The 17,147-nt window shown below is 45.4% G+C and overlaps 1 long non-coding RNA gene across 1 annotated transcript; it reads left to right on the top strand.

Annotated features, from left to right (window-relative positions):
• Window positions 1–953: 953 nt before the first annotated feature.
• LOC120837972 lies at window positions 954–1,791 on the top strand. Its single transcript, XR_005715022.3, has 3 exons — window positions 954–1,056; window positions 1,230–1,397; window positions 1,649–1,791. It is a non-coding gene; the product is annotated as an uncharacterized LOC120837972 (long non-coding RNA).
• Window positions 1,792–17,147: the final 15,356 nt, after the last annotated feature.

The raw sequence follows: 17,147 nt of genomic DNA, 5'->3' as shown, positions 1-17,147 counted from the left end.
AAAAATGACGTCACTTCCGGTTTTGTTATTTTGTTGATTTTTAGATAACGTTTTAAAGTAAAAATATATAAAAAAAAGTACTTTTCTTGTTTTTGTTTGTTTTTACTTTTTATTTTTTTTTTCCTTGCTTGATTTTTTAATTTTGGCTGGTACGGTTCCGTTCTGTTCCGCCTTGGCGCCCTTGGCCGCGGGGGCAATGTTTTTGTTTTCGTTCTACGTTCAGGTGTTGAGTGGCGACGTATTAACCGTCGATAACCAGCTGAAGCAGCTCAAGTTCTCTAGTGGAACGAGGTTGACCGTGCGCAGTGGCAGCCGTTGACAACAAAAACAATGTATGCACTCAGCTTCGCCGGATGAGTGCCGGCGTCGATCGCGAACCGCCAGAGCCGCCAAATACCTCTCGTACATCTCCAAGAACACCAAGAACAGGAGGTATTAATAAAGGTGAGTGTTCACCGCACTTTAGTGCTTCAGTTCCGTTTGGAGTCGTTTGACATAATTTAGTCCGGTGCGTCCGGGAACAAAGGCGCTACCAGAAATGGCGGGAATGGTCGGTCGGTGCTGGATGCTGATGCCATCCAAGCGGATTTGAATTGGGTTTCGTGCGCTCAACGTGTCGATTTGTTTCTTGAGCTGCCTTTACCAACCGCTCGCCCAAAATCGTTCGGTAGAACATGCGGACGTGACGGCTAGCAGAGCCCTCCGCAAAGGCTTAGGAGCGCGCTCACAATTTTGGAAGCTTCCGTATGACCGCAAGTGCTCAATAAGTCGCTATAGCAATGATTGCATGCCATCGACACAGACTTCGATCCAGTTTTTCAACGAGACAGGAAGGCCCAACGAAGCAAGCGTAGAATCTGATGCTTCGCCTGTCACTGTCTGCGCGGGAACACGCCGAGAGGCGCTTAAACGAGCTGCCAGGGCGTAATTAAAAAAAAAAAAAAATCTAACGCAGGTCTGAATTACGCGAGGATCGTCTCGAAGCATGGTAGCCTCAACAGACGCTTGCCGCCACACGCGAGGAGAAAGCAGGAGGCCCGAAGTTTGAATGTGAAGGTAAAACGTGCTTTAATAATAATGATCTTTATCTGCACGTTCCTTTGTATGACTAAGGTGATCGTGCTGAGACACAATATAGCAGCGATTGCTCTCGAACAAAGGACAGGACAGCAGAAAGGCAATGAGAGGCAGGGGGATAACTGACCTCTCTGTTGTAAAACATTTTTCAGAGGAGGTGCGAAGAGCTGGCCCTCACTTTTTCAAGGCAGCCGCAGAACACTACGAGCCCCGAATCACTGCCGCGGCTGACTCACGCGGATGCTGTGCTGCACCCTGCACTGCACATGGTTCGAAGCAAACTTCAGGGGACCAGTGCATGCCCCTGATGCATCGTCGCGGTATGTTTTGTACTGCTTTTCCTAGCGGTGCACTGAGCAGTCCAATCTTGAAGGGAGCACGCGATTGCGTAGCCAGTGCTCCATGCAGCAAGGACCGCAAGCACCCGCGGAAGCTTGGAGCACACGCAGTGACGCCAGCAGCCGTGCACGCTGGCGTCGTCTGCTACTGTACTGTCCTTTCGTTCGGTGCGCAGAAAAAAAAAGGAGTGACCGCTCTGTTAAAAGTCTGATGGTGAAGGCATCCTTTACAGAAGCACTGTATGGCTCTCTGCACGCTAGAATGGGGGCTGTCGTTGATGCTCGCAGAGGCGTCGCCCACAACTAAGCAGACGACCAAAGTCCTGAGCAGGTGACTAATCGTTTCATTGTTCTTTGGTAGTGAAAGGTAGATAATGTGCTTCTACTCCCAGCTTTGTTTTTTTTTGTTTTGTTTTTATCACCATTTAGTATGTTACCATCAAAACAGCATCCTGGTGTTCACATAAATATGTGTTAACAATACCTATCGTCAAATATGTGACCTAAAGAGCCAACTGCGGCCGAGGATATCTTTTAAGTGTTCTTTTTCTCACAAAGATCCCTGGCATTGACTTTTTAGCCACGTACCTTGAGTCCACAAAAACAATGTGCTTCAGCTAAATGGTATTCACACAAAATACATCCTGACAAGCTGCTTTCACTCTCGAGCCTCGAAGAAATTTTGCAGTTTGATTTGAACTATGTTGCAGGTTAAGGAGGTAGGGTCAGGGAAAAGAAGGTGGGAGAGGAGGAAGCGGGCACAATGCTGGCTTTTTATTTACTGCCCCGAAACGCTTGTGTCGCCAGCTCATCAGCGGGGATCTGACGTCAGTAAGCGCCACTTCTCCCGTGCGTTCCGATTGGCTTGCGGCGAGAGAACACTTTTCCGCCGAGTTCAAAATTGGTCCAGAGCGATCTCGCTCTCCGCCGGATATTCTGCCTGCTTTCGCCGCCGGGCGTCAGAATTCTCGTGGATCCGGCCACCTGTTCGCAAGTGTTGAACGATGCATAAGACTTGAGGGCGATTCACACACTTGCGTGAGTCTGAAGGCCCGTTCACACTCTTGCGACCTCTTAAACCTGGGTTCCTTAAAACTTCTTAAACCAGAGAACACACTGGCGCCATCTATTGGGAAGCAGTGTAAACTCGGCGGTCCGTCATATTTTTTTTTTTTATTTCTCGCGCATTATCCTTTCTTTCTTGGCTCAAAAAACGTTTGTCAATGTTATAAACGAGTCTTTCTATGGGTATTACGCACATTTGATCTCGGAAATCCCGCAAAACCTACGCTCTTGTGAAATGCAGTTCCAGGGTCACCGCATAGATGCCAGTGTGTTCCCTCATGTTCCCTCATTCTAGAAACATTTAAGAAGTTTTAAGAGATCTCGTCTCTCTCAGTCGTACTCGGTCGCAAGAGTGTGAACGGGCCTTAAGCGAGTGCGACTGCAACGGCTTGCAACGTTAATTTTTTTTACGGATTGCTATGGCAACGTGGCGGTTGTAAGCGGCTTAAAATCCCGTTGCCATAGCAACCCGTAAAAGGATAAACGTCGCAAGCCGATGCAGCCGCACTTGGTCGAACGCACGGCAAGTGTGTGAATCGCTCTCTAGGGACTCGACTGTCAATATTTTGGTGAGGGTCAGTGTTGAGCGCGTGGAAAGCGCCAAGTCGCCTTTTCTTATTTAGTTACGTGGCCGCTTAGCGTATTTCGAGGAAACTATAGTTCCAGTAATTGGTGGAACATGTATACAGACGCGACGGACTTGTCGTCTGCTTTCTCTTACCGCTCTGGCGCGTGTTCACTGTGGCTCAAAAGGCAAGCATCGTCAAAGATACTGCATGTCCGTATGTTCGAATATACAGCACTATATGACACCTATTTCTGTCTGCGTTCAGCGCTTGTTACTCGTCGCTTTATCGGGACGAAGACCAGAAGCTTGAGCCGGTCCTCGAACACCGTTGTGGAACCGGCAAAACAAAGTGAGGATCGGTGGGTGACCGCACCGCAGCTCGTCGCACCTGGAGCAAAAACTCTCGCCGCAAGACCCAGGGATCCTGGGTTCAATTCCCGCCCTACACCGTTCGGATCTGGATGGGCATCGTACTGGCGTGCGGTCATTTATCATTACTGCGTGATCCCGTCTAAACACCCCAGGCTGGCAGTAGTACCGCACTGGCTGAATTTTCCATTTACAGCGGAGTCGCTAGACGTCCACCCGGACAGTCTAACCTTTCGCTTGCTAAACGTACACACAACACTTACCCTTTTCGAAATACAGTCCTCACACAAAATTCAGATAACAATGAACTAAAAAAAAAAAAAAAAGTTCAATGCTTTTACAAAACAAAACACCCCGCCTGCTTCTGGGCGAAAGACAAAACAATACAAAATAACGCGATCGTTGAGCTCTATACCGGACGGTCCGGCTCGTTTCTGCCAAACCATGATTGGATTTGCGGAGTAGCTTGTCCAGATCTTTTAGATCCGCTTGTTGCTTCTTCAGAGCCACTTATTTTCTGGCCGACGGGCACACGCCCAAGCGCGCGCAGACGATCCGAATGAGGGATGGGGAAAGTTCCCAGTGAGCGTTCAGTCTTGGAAAGAGAAGACACTCCGTCACGCTCTGGCAGCCGAGGATCCTTCCAGCGAGATGGAACGGGGAATGCGTTAGGCGGCCGCTTGCCTCAGTCCTGCCTCCTGCGGTACGCGCGTCATGCTGTAAGAACGAGCTCGCCGGTGCTGTGCAACGAGAAAAATAGGCGCATTTTCGTGAAGCTCATTTTTTTTTAAAAATTTGTTCTTGCTGCTTTTATATCTAGGTGGTCAGTCCTGGCTCTTTATTAGATACTTTGGGAAGTTCGAAGGAAGTTCACGACTGCTTCTATGGTAGGCAAGAAAAGTTTAAAAGTTACTATCTCACACCTTTTACCTTTGTTTTTAAACAACATAAAAAAAAACTGTTTGCAGAGTTCATTATTTGCACCCTTATCTTAGCGGCTTGATCAACAATGTGATTTTATAGTAGCCGAATAAAGTTGGTTAAAAAAAAGTCACATAGGTCGAGAGTGGCAAGTAATTTTTTTTTTGAAAACTCTTAGTTGAAGCATTAAGCACAAAGGAAAAACAAAAGAAAAAAAAATGTAACAATATGTTTTTATTTTATATTAAGTCCACATACAGCACAAATGTAGCACTATCTTGTAGGAACAACTCAAACTCACAGGAGGCAGCATACCCTCATGCTTCCTTTGTAATTATTAATAACTTGAGGCTGTTACCACGTGTTGCTTTTGTCGTTTGATGTATACCCATTAGCGAACGGAAGAGCCGCCATGTTTTACTTTTTCTAAAAAGCCAGTGCTGAACCAAGCACTGTTGTTTGTTCAGCGCTTTCAACGAGTGATGAGTCTCAATAAAGGATTTGGCTCGAAAACAAAATCTACAGAAGTAAAATAAGCATTACTTTCATCTCGCTCGTTATTTCTGGGCTGACATTGTGTTTGAGTCCGATCATTTTGCCCGCCACGCTGTTGCCTGGATCAGCTCCGTATACACCATGCAGTGATTGGCTTATAAGGTACTCTGCGAGAAAGTACACGAAGTCTTGGAGTACATATTCTAAGAATAGAGAGAGAACCTGCTTACGTGGAAATAACTATCAAAATTGAAGAAAGCTAATATGCGCGTCTGTTTTGCGAACCTGTATGTTGTATCTTCATATTTCAAACTGCCCGTGAAAAAGGCCCGTTTAAGTTCCTTTGTAGTTTATGTCTCCGTATATCTGGTTGTCTTGTGACACAGTCTTCTTTCCGCAGTGTCGACAGGTTTTTCAGGCGCCCCTGAAAACCAAGTTTCGAAATGTGGAGCGTTTTGTAATTTTTGCATGGTTTCGAATCCAGATTGGTTCACTTCGTGTGTAAAGGACGATACAAGCTTAGCGAGCGTCGAGCAGAGGCTAGGCTAAGTGCAGAGTCGAACAAACAGCAAAGATACGGCTGGAATAATGTTGCTCGTCGAGTAAAGCGTCCAACTATAGCATTAGTAGAAGAGTAAATGCGCGGGCGAGTTGCTGCCCTACTCCGCGTACTCCCAAACCGCTCAACCCTTTGGAGGCTGTTTCCGCGTATCTGGCCCGAGCACATGTGTGCTCCCGTAGTTTCTTCTCGGTGCCGGTCTTTAGAGCCCGAGGGTGCGACGTCGGGGCGTGTGAAATTCGCCAGGTCCCCCCCAAGCATCGCTCGGTGCCCACGGTGGCGCTGATTGCCGGCGGCCCGCCCTGAGCAAACGCAGGCGCTTGGGGCGTCGCGAAACTCAAGTACTGCGGACAGGAAACAGCGCCGTACACGAAAACGCCATTACGCCGGACGGATGGAAGAATGGATGACCCTCCGTCCTTGAATGGAAGGATGACCCGCGTCACCTTTTTACAATGTGTGAATGAGGTATTTGCACACTAAGTACATTAAATTGATCGATGTCTCAATGAAGGATGCTTTATAGGCAGGTGAGTAAAAAGGCCTCTCTCTGCGTTTTTTACAGCGCTTTACTGTGTCAACGTTCCTTCTATTGAGGACCAAAGTTTCAAGGCCACCACTGTACGGCGAGCATGTGTTCCAAAAATCCGTCTTTGACTCGTCCGAACGCAAGTCGTCCGAACGACTCGTCCGCTCGCCTCGTTCACTCCCATGCAGACAGCGAGGCACCGACATCCGCGCGGCGTTTTGTTGTTTCGTGAGGGAGGAAAACAAACGTTACGCCAGGACGCCTTAAGGTAGAAGTTGCCATTTCGAGTGCGCTCGTATTAGGTACGGTCGCACATCCTCAAGCCATTATTAAAATAAAAACCGGCTGGAAACTGTCGCGATTGGCCTGTTTACTTGTTTGTCCAAATTGTCAACTGAAGTTTAGTAAAAAAAAAAAAAAGTACGCATGCACGGTTTTTTGTGTTTGAGTACGCCCGAAACCCAGTACTTGTTCGCACATAAGTTAATTCGATTGTGGATTATCATGAAATAATTAATAAGAGGGTGCCACTCAGGATTGTCTGCGGAGTACTTGCTACACCCGAAAAGTTTTCGCGTGTCGGAGGAAGGGCATTCCTATTAGATTCAATAGTATTTAGCTATCTGTTACGATTCCTACATTTTATTATTTATCAATCGGCAAAGCTCGCGTCAGTGCATGCCCCGGTCATTTACAATTTTAGCAACAATATACTTATATGAGTAAATAACAGGGGAGGGTGTAAGATTCAGCGTCGAAGTAATTAAAAACAAATTCGATATGCGTGCACGACGCAAGCTTCTTCACCCAAGGAGATTAAGCACCACAATCTTTCGTATCTATCAAAACATATCTGGAAAAATTGTGTGCCATTTAATTAAATTGCATGACGCTAAGACGTCTTTTTAAATTATTTATTTAGTTAAAGACGATGAAATCACGATATTTTTATAGCCAATATGTCTGTGTGCTGTTTCATTTGTTGCTTTTTTAGTGAACTGTAGGCGGTCAAGAAGTTGTCAAACTGTGCCCATTTTTGTCACGAAAAAATATTCATTATTCTACCGGCCGCTAACAAGTTTTTAAAGCACACAGCCGCACCACTAAAAGGAGCTCTCGGTCTGTGCATTGCTTTTTTTTATATTTTTATTGTTTTTTTCTGCGCTGTCACCCCAACAGCAGAATCCGCTAATTCCAAGAAATCAACCAACATACCCTTCGCGCCTCTGCGATTTTGGCTCGCGCACGCTATGAGGAAAATACAGTAGTTGAGCGAATGCGCTCAAGTTAGTCAACCCAGGCGGGCGCAGGTGTCTCAGCTGTAGATGAGAAAGAGTCTTGAACATGCATCACGCAGGTAGTAGTACACGACCCATCAAGATAGAAACGGGCAGGGGTGGGGATTGAACCCAGGATACTCGAGTTCTACAGCGCGAGCTTTCTTTAAATTGAGGCCCAAGTACGTGCGGGTCTAAATAATGTTAATTATAACATTAGTCATAATAATAAATCTTAATTTTGCTCAGGAGAACCGCGGTACCAAAGAAAGGCAACAGCCCGTACCATAAAGGTTCGCGGTGCCGGGGGCCTTCATGGTACAACCACGTTCACGAATGTCACTTGTGATTGTCCAGTAACAGTAGTATCAGTACTTTACAAGTAATTGTTTCCTCCCACTTTCTTTGGTCGTTCAAGGCAGTTCTCTCATTTCGTCCAACTGGCCGACGCTGGCCCCGTCCACTTCCACCCCTTCCAAGTTTCACGGCTTCCACAGCGCAGCCATCTTTGTATCGTCACGTGACTTTACCAACTCTATGGCGGAAATGACGTCAATATAAAAAGAAGCCCCGCCCTAGATTTTTCGTTCCGCAATCAACCTCCGGAAAGGGGCAACACGCGCAACGCGCGTGCAGCACGAGCGCCAGCGCCGTGACTACGGTGAGGGCGAGAACTACTTTTGGATGAGTGAGGTCACTGAGTGATTGAGTTCACCATAAGCTCGATGAGGGGCGTATTTCGGTGAGGGGCGTAAGTTCGGCGAGCTCATAGTTTGTTAGTGAGGACTTTGGAGTGAGTGCGGCCGTGACGGTGAAGATGAGCGAGTTTTGAACTTTTTATTTTTATTTGGCTGTGAGTTCAACCAAACAATACCGACCTCTGGGTGGGTATTTTTGACTACTTTCATTAACCGTCACAGCATTTGTAAAGTAAGTAAGAGGTTTTATCCTTCTTCCTCAAAACGTTGTTTTCTTATCTCATTTTATCGGCACCAACTAATCGACTTTCATTTGTAGGCTTCTGCATTAGGTTGTTTCTGTCAGCCAACAGATATTTGCACGTCACTTTCATTTTCATGTATAGTGAGCAAGTTACAAGTGCAGCGATGACTGCATCTTCTATCGCCCCAACTTGTCTAGAACGATCAAGAATAGCATAAACCTTCACGCGGTATTTCAAGTCTTCCGAAATATGAACCCTAACTCATGTACACCAGAATTTGCTGATTTGTTGACATTTCGCTTTTCGTTCTCCTCCGCCTGAAGTGAAGGAAGTGGCTCGGACATGCCTGCTGGACAAGAGTGCAAGTTAAAAATCCGCGGGCCTCTAAATTAACTCGCACTTCCAGCGTTCGGAGCCCGCGCTCCTTAATAAACCCCAAAACTAATTACTGCGGTGCGCCAAAGTGATCGCGCAAATGTTGACCCACTCGGTTCGCACTTCTGAACGAGTCTCGGCGCGCGTTGAACGAAGCGAAATGGCGGACCGCAGCTGTCCTTTCGGGCGACGTCCCCTCGGTTCGTGCCGACGACGCCGACCTTTGCCGGAGTTCCTGGACCTCGGACGCATCGATAACGGTCTCGGCGTCGCGGCCCGCGTTGACATCGGTGACAGTTCTCCGTTCCAGATCGTTCACGCCGACGATGGCGGTCTCCGTTCGCTCGCTCGCTCGAGGAATGACGTGTGGACGCAACGCCGGGGGCCTTTCCACATGTCACGCCAGCGGGGCGACGTCTGGCGTTCCTTCGGCTTCTCTCTTTTGACACTGCGGTCTTCTCCTCGGTTCTCGAGGGAGCGACTCATTCTTTAGTTTTTATTTATTACTTGTCTAGGAAATCGACACGAATCTCGAGCGCCTGCTTGCTGCTGTCCCCGACGCGCCAGTGTCCACCACGTTGGCTGAAAACCAAAAAAAGAAAGGAATTCGACGTGATACTACGCTTGTCGGTTTTCCATCCGGTTGCGGCGATGGCGACGCGCGAGTTGTCGCCTGAGTGTCGGTCAATAAAGGTGTGGGAGCTGAAGTCTTCTGTTTCTAAATCGACCCTCCGATTGATGGTTTACTTGGTAGCCTTCTCCGTCTTGTACCGTGCGTTTCAGCATAACTTGGCAGAGAGAGAATCTCAGTCCCGTCAAGCCAATCAGTGCGATGCAGCGAAGCACGTGACGGCTCTCCGGAGGAGCTGAACACTCCGACAGCAGAAAGTCACGTGCCTCCTTCCGGCGCTCTGATTGGCTCGCTTGGGCCGGAGCTTTCGCCGTTCGCCAAGTTGTGAAACAGGGTGTAGAATATACGAGACAGTGAGTGGAAAGCTAGCCACGGCCCTTTTTCGGCTGGAATGTAAGAAGGCATATCGCCCAGAACTCGGCTTTCCACTTGTTTTGCTTTTCGGAGCTGTGGTCTTCGACGTTCGGGGGTACCCGAGAAAGTAACGATAGATAAAACTCGAGAGAAGGCGAGATGTGAAGCGAACTTACACATAGCGAGCTACGGCTTTCCGCCTCACAGACCGACGGGGTGAGAGACAGAAAATCAATTGAGCGCTTTTCGGGAGATGAAGCATCCTTCCGATTGTCATTCGTTCCAGCGCAGTCCTACGAGCTTCTTTTCTTTTGAAAACGTTTTTTTTTTTCTTTTTGCACAGTAAGGACGTGAGTAAGGCTCTAAGTGACCTGCCTGTTACATTTTTCTCGTAGCATCTTGAATTACTATAGTTTTTGTTGCGTTTCTATAACTGACTGGAAGTGCTTGTCATCGACATTTACGCACATTATTCTCAATGAAGCCAGTTCTTGTTTTGTTTGTTTGAAGTAGGGTGGGTTGGTACAGCGGAAATGCGTCGGTCGAGAAGTGAGCGTGCCCTGGGCAATAAATGCAGCGGGTCTTTGATCTGTTTCACCGGATACGTATGCCCACGTCCACGCATACCGGCGGCTGTGGTAATCGATAGCATCTCATTTGAAACCATCTGTGTGGATCATGTGTGAATAACGCAAAGGAATGGTTCATTGACATTCGCGAGAAACATGATCAAGGCGCCCGAGGACGATTTTTGTCATCTCAGTGCTTAGTTGCGGATACGTTGGGTACGTCATTGCCCATTGCAAATACTTCGTCTTGGGTCTGAACAATAATATATATAACTGAGAAGAAACAAAAAAAAAAAACTTGGTGGAAACAGCTACAACGGACGGTTTATTCTTCGACGTTTCGGCCGGAGTCGTCGAAGAATAAACCGTCCGTTATTGCTGTTATTGTTATTGCCCCCCCCCCCCCCCCCCCCCGGGCCACCATGTCCGTTATATATATATATATACTCAGGGAGTTTCACGAAGAGTGGACGAATTCGATATTGCAAAAACTACCTGTCGCAAAAAAAAAAAAAAAGGCTTGTGTCGCTTAGGTCCTGGGCCAGGGGCCTATTTAGGAAAATTATTAAAGTGCAGGATAATTAGATCGTTCATTATTTTTGTGTAATTAACTTTTTTTAAATTGTGTCTCAAAGGCATGGTTTCAATTAAAAAATTGCTCAGCATCATCGAAAAGCACTAAATGAAGAAATTGCAGAACGATAGAAGGCACGCCAATTACTTTACTGCCTTTTGGGAAACCGCACAAATTTGGCGGGTTTTTAAGTTTCGGTTTGCGATCAGAGCGCATCTCGGCCCGGGGGCACCGCGCCCCATGGAGAAATAGGGCAACCAACATCTGCTGCGTTGTTCTCGCGCAACGCAGCGGAGGCTGGTTGTACTATTTCTCCACGGGGAGCGGTGCCGTCGGGGCCGAGATGCGCTTCGATTGCAAACCGAAAGTTAAGAACCCGTCGAATTTGTGTGGTTTTTAAAGCCGCAAAATGCTTCGCGTGCCTTCTATCGTTCTGTAGTTTGTTGATTTAGTGGTTTTCAATGATGCTGGGCAATTTTCTAACTGAAACTATGCCCTTAAAAATTAAAAGTTAATTACGCATACATAATTGGCAATCTCATTATCCCGGACTTTAATAATTTTCCTAAATTGGCCCCTTGCCCAAAACCAAAGCAACACAAGCTTTTTTTTTTTTTTTTTTTTTTTTTTGGGACGCGTAGTTTTTGCAATATCGAATTTTTCCACTTTTCGTGAAACAGCTTAAATATATATATATATATATAACGTGAAACAAAGAACAGTTTTTTTTCCTTAACGCTTCACTCTCTCACTGCTGCTAGACGCTAAATGCTGCATATGTCTAAAAAAATAGATAAAACAGAAACGAATAAAAAATCAAACTTAAATCAGAGCAGGCAAAAATCGTACTTTTAATATCAACGAGCTCGACGAGGTAATTTACCACACAGAAATTGCAACTTTAGTTACATTAGCACCACATGCGCGATTTGTCTATGCTAAATAACTAAATGTAAGTTCTCCTTAAAAAAAGAAAAAAAGAAAATGAAGGTATTTAAATATATATATATATATATATAGAGAGTTTCTTTTTTTTTCTCTCACAGTTTTATAGATTTGTTAAAAAATACTGTCAAAGTTACACTTATGCGGCTTGTGCAGGTGAGTTATACGGCCAGGGGGACATTATGTGGGTGGATGTTTGCGATAAGTGGGTCAATTAATTAAAATTTGTTAATTACCTCTTTATTAGTATATATATATATATATATATATATATATATATATATATAATCTCTTGTCTTCATGGTCAGTTTTTTTTTTTTTTTAAGATTTCGTACGTTTGTTTTAGTTTGTACTCTTGGTTGCAGCTTCGCTGCTTCTATTTATTTAGGTAATGACTAAATAATTATATATTTATGTATCGCCAGATAAATACTATTTTAATTATTTAGCCACTTTACAAATCCGGTAACGCGCAGGACTCTCGATTGTGTTTGCATTTGTTTTCTTCTAACTTAATTCTACCAGGGTATCATGCTTTGGCCTCGCTGAGGCAAGTATCTTTAAATTGTGTGCTTTTTCGCTTTTTTCTTTAAATTGCCTCGTCATATCAGAGGCACAGAATAAAATCATGAGATAAATTCGTTTAAGCATAATTTCTATTTTCTGGAAAATAACGCTTTTTGAGGATTTTCCTGAAGGAAAAGAGGAGCGTCTTTATCGTTCCGCATTTACGGGAGGTGGCAGAGTTCTGTTTAGTTGAATTGAAATGAATAAAGGAATTAGTAAAAAAAAAGTATGCTGTTGTACTGTATGCCATGTTGAGATTTTATGCTGTAGCTGTGTATAATTTGATGTTATATATGTTATATGAAAGCAACAAAAGAACAAAACAACACACTACTTAAAGCATTTTTTTTTTCATTTCGCCATTTATGTACTAGAATGAAAAAGAAAACAAAAAAACTTGATTTCTTCATTCTTTTTTTTATTTATAGGCCTACAAATATCGAGTTAACTGCTCGTGTTTCTTTTGACAAAACCAAACAGCGAAGCAAAAAGCATAGTCAAATTAACGCTTGCAATTTTAAAAAAATAATAAGAATAAATAAAAATTAACGACAGCCCTACAGGCGGCGGCTAGAGATAGAAGTAGGCGCTATTTTTAGTGTTCTTAGGATGTCTCCCGTCGCCAAGCACTGAAGAGATAATCCTAGAACAAAACACGGAACCACTCGGATTATCTTTTTCCCCATAAAAACAAAGAGGTTCGACCAACGTGAATCATCTTCTGGTCCAAGAAATTTCAGGGGTAGAAAATCAAAAAGAATTAAAGCATCACGTGCGATAAGAACTCGCGATAAAAGAGAGTACTGGTATCCTTCGTTTCCTTGGTTTTGACGTACGGCAGAAAGAGCTTAGTTTCTTTAACGAACGCGGTGAAGGATATCGCCGAGTTCACTGGGCCCTGATTAACACCCTGCCTATGAAGGCAGTGGACTGTCACTAGCAGTGCTGGGATCACCTAGATTTGTCTTTTTTTTTTTGTAGTTGTCGTTTTATTTTGAGGGTCTTTTTTCAATGAGCGACCGGGTGCTTTTGGGTCGTGTGTTTATCTCCGAAGCTGCCGAAACTCAACAAGGTTCTCAGCTGATCTTTTGCTCCGAAACGTTAAAAGGGGTCATGAAACTGAAATGAGGTAGTAAGCTCTGAGATTGGTGATGGTGACAGCTAATGGAAAAGAGCGCGCAACAAACTGAACCGACGAAGAGAAATACTTGGGCAAGTGGTCGTTGGCTCTATCAGCATCAATAAAACGTATTCTCACTCACTGAGAGGAACACGCAGAATAAGCAGGCGCCGACTTACAACAAACCTACAATTACGAAAGGGAAGAAAAAAAAAAACATGTAGAGACAAAGCACGAAAAAAATGAAAACGATACTTGAAAAAAAGGGAAAAAAAACGATAAACAGAGGAATAGAGGAGTAACATAAGGCACACAAATATCTGTCCAGGAACTATTTTTATGGGTAAAATATTGAAGGTGATATTTTTTTTAAAAATAAAAACAGAATAAAAAGTGCAAACTGTTAGCTGAATGGCGTCTTAGCTAGGAGTTTCTGAAGTTCGGCAGACATTAGCCGAGGGAATAATCGTCAAGGTAAGTGAGGTTGGCTTATTAACTTTTTATTATTGTTTTCACGGGTCATGTTGCAAGTGCCGCCATGACGGCAACTGCTTTAGAAGCCAGACCAATGAAAAGGATTTGAAAAATTGTGTTGATTTTCGAAATATTAATTATTCAATTTCCACATTTTTTAGTCCGACTAAAAACAATTGCGCGTATAAGGCGCACCGGAAGCTCCGCCCACAATGACGCCCGGAGGAGTGACAGGAGCGTCCTTGTGGGCGGGGCCATTAGGAGGCAATTTCAAATATCACCTAAATACCATTTAAGAATGCCGCTGACCACAACCAATTTGAAGGACAGTTAACAGTCTTCAAGCCTTTAAGCATAAATTTCATATGAAATGCACGTGCAACTGGGGTGAGAATGTACATCAGCAGGTGGTAATTCTGTATTTCTAGCATATATTCGTTTCCATCAAAACTAAAAAAAAAAAAAAAAAAAAAAAGCCGATGTGAACGTTTTGCAGAAATATTTACAACGCTTGAATACGTGTCATTCTTGCTTGTCGGCATGTGCGTCGTAATTACGAAGAAAAATCGCTCTGAGGAATGTAATGAGTGTCACATTTTACAAAGTTGCCTTCACTAATCCTATGCAAGTAAGAAATTTGTGAACCTCTTGCAACCTCAAAAATGCAAAGAGGCTCGGCCTCCAAATACCCAGGGAGAAACGACATTACTACGTTACAGCACATACGCCCTCTTTCCCTGACATCACGGAAAGACATTCGTGAAGAAATGGGCAGGTGGATGCATACTACTGAACCCTTTTAATCAGGTGGTCGTTTGCGTCACTGAGCTATTGTTTTTTATTTTTAAGCCAGTTTCTACCCAATATGCAAAACGGTATGTGTACGAATTGATGTTTTCATCATCGACCCTCCCCCCTCCCTCCCCCCCCCCCCCCCTTTCCCCCTTTTCTCCTTTCTAAGTTCGAGGCCGACAAAAGCAAATACAGTGAGGTCTCTTTAATATAGACACCTCAGTTTCCGTAAAAAACTCATTCATAGTGTGAGTTGTCCAGAATAACGAGACAAAATTGCATGTATTTTCCCAGTTTGTCCCCGAAAGTGGCGTCCATATATATAGCGGGGTACCCATATCAACGAGGTCCATATTAACGAGACATCACTTATTTGTATAATGCCACAACACTATTGCAGGGGCCTCTATCGCAGTTTTTATGCCACAATATAAAGAAGATTCCGGACATCCGTACGAATGAATGGTAGAAAAAAACTAATATAAAAGTGCTCGCTCACGTTTCCTTGCGTGACGTTATGAGTCACCGGAACATCCGTGCTTCCTACGAAGCACGGATGTCCCGGTGATATGGGGTCGTAACTCGACGCCTGTCCTCATAACGCACTCGAACGGTGTCGTGTGAATGGGCCTTTAAGCGACATGCTTCCGCCCTCCAGGCGTCGTCTTGCACAACGCCGAAGAGCGAGCTGGATGCGTCGAACGGAATAAAGTTGTTTCGATTGAACTTTAGCCTCCGCTCGGCAATTCCCTGGGCGGCATGCGAAAAAGCGGCGACGGTAATAACCTGGGCGGCCGGTTTCCCAGGACGTTACCTGGGCGTTGGGTTTCCATGGCAACGGATCCGGGCGCCGGATGCCGCTCCTCGCGCATCGGTGCCCACCCTCCCCCCCACCCCCCTCGCGATCTTTCAGCGGCGGACCGGAGGGACGACCGCGCCCGTTCCCGTCCCGCGCCGAGGTCGACCGGGCACCGGCCGCCACGGGCATCGACGTTCGAGTGTCGCCCGCCCATCGACCACGACGCCCAGCCGGCGGGGCCACCGTTAACGCTGCCGTTGGGTTTGGGTTCGCGTGACCGCGGTTGCGTTGTCAGTCCTGCAGTTTTCGGGGCGCTTGGGGGAACACGAGGAAACCCCGGGTTAACATTCTTGAAGGTTTACGTCGCGAATGTAGACCATTCTATCGCTCATCCATGAGTAAAAAAAGAAATACAGAGTCATTGGGCTGTGGACGCATGCGGGGCGCCTGGTGTTTTGCAGAAGAGAGTTACTGCGCATGAGCATAACGCTTTCAATATCCCAATAGACCAAGGAGGCAGCGCTCATAAGGCGAAAATAATCGTATGCGCGCGGCCATTTTTGGTTTGGAACGCGCTCCGCTAAATCTAGCGGAAAAATTTCCCCGCTAGATTTAGCGGAAAAATTTCCCCGCTAAATCTAGCGGAAAAATTTTTCCGCTAGATCTAGCGGGGGGGGGGGGAGAGGTCACATGACCCCCCCCCCCCCCCCCCGCCCCGAGAACAGGTAACCCTCAGTACCCTTCCCTCCTCCTCCTCAAGAGCTGCGCTCCAATTCGGTGTTACAGGGAGTTGTAAACGACTTTCATTTTTTGAGCGGGTTTTCCTTCTGTTATCACCCGCCTTTTTGTATCCGCTAGCCTTCTACCTGTTGCACGAGTGATAACTTCAGTGGACTTTTGCGATTTCTCCGCACTCAGTCTTTTTAAAATTGACTTTTTTAGTGGTTTTCTATAACGCTCGTGAAGTTTCTCATTGAAGCCATACGCTTAGTTTTAATAATTAAAAAACAATTGAAGTAACAACTTTCAATATTATTCCAGTTATCGCTACGATTAGCCCCCTGTATTATGTCCCCTTGGCCGTATAACTCCCCTACACAGCCCACACTATAATGGAACTTTCAAGGCTCTAAAAAAAAAAAAAAATCTATGAAGACAAAAAAAAAAAAAAAGACCTTATATATACTTATACAAACAGATCTCTACACAGATGCGCTCGCTTGACTCTAACAGGGCTGAACATCCTGTTACACAGACGAAGAGAAGCGGGGCAAGGCGACTCTGAACTGAAGTGTATTGAAATTGACGCGGTAATATAGCCACAAAAAAAACTCTGTCAACCTAATCTACGACGAAAATAATCCCTGGAGAATGGGAACAAGAGGGACAAAGGACAAACATAAATCTCCAAACACAGCTAAGTGACTGGTGAGCGTCTGAAAAAATCCGCCTGGTCAGGGTATCGAACCCGGGACCTCTCCATTACAGGTGGAGCGCTCTACCAACTGAGCTAACCAGGGGTTAGACGTCAGTAGAGCAAACGGGTTTTATCAGCTGCCACCAGCCTAACACCAACAAGGGTGAAGCTTGCAAGTCAAGGTTGTAATTATAATGCAATTAAATGCAAAGGTGCAAGCGAGCTGGACAAGAATGATGAAAATAATCCCTGGAGAAGGGGAACAAGGGGGACAAAGGACAAACATAAATCTCCAAACACAGCTAGGTGACTGGTGCGTGACCGAAAATATCCGCCCCGTCCTGGTATCGAACCCGGGAGAGGTCCCGAGTTCAATACCCGAACCAGGC

Source organism: Ixodes scapularis, unplaced genomic scaffold, assembly GCF_016920785.2.
Source record: "Ixodes scapularis isolate PalLabHiFi unplaced genomic scaffold, ASM1692078v2 PGA_scaffold3__209_contigs__length_174095766, whole genome shotgun sequence".
Lineage (NCBI taxonomy): Eukaryota > Metazoa > Arthropoda > Arachnida > Ixodida > Ixodidae > Ixodes > Ixodes scapularis.
Note: the sequence above shows the minus strand (reverse complement) of the source record. Positions and strands in the feature narration are given on the sequence as shown.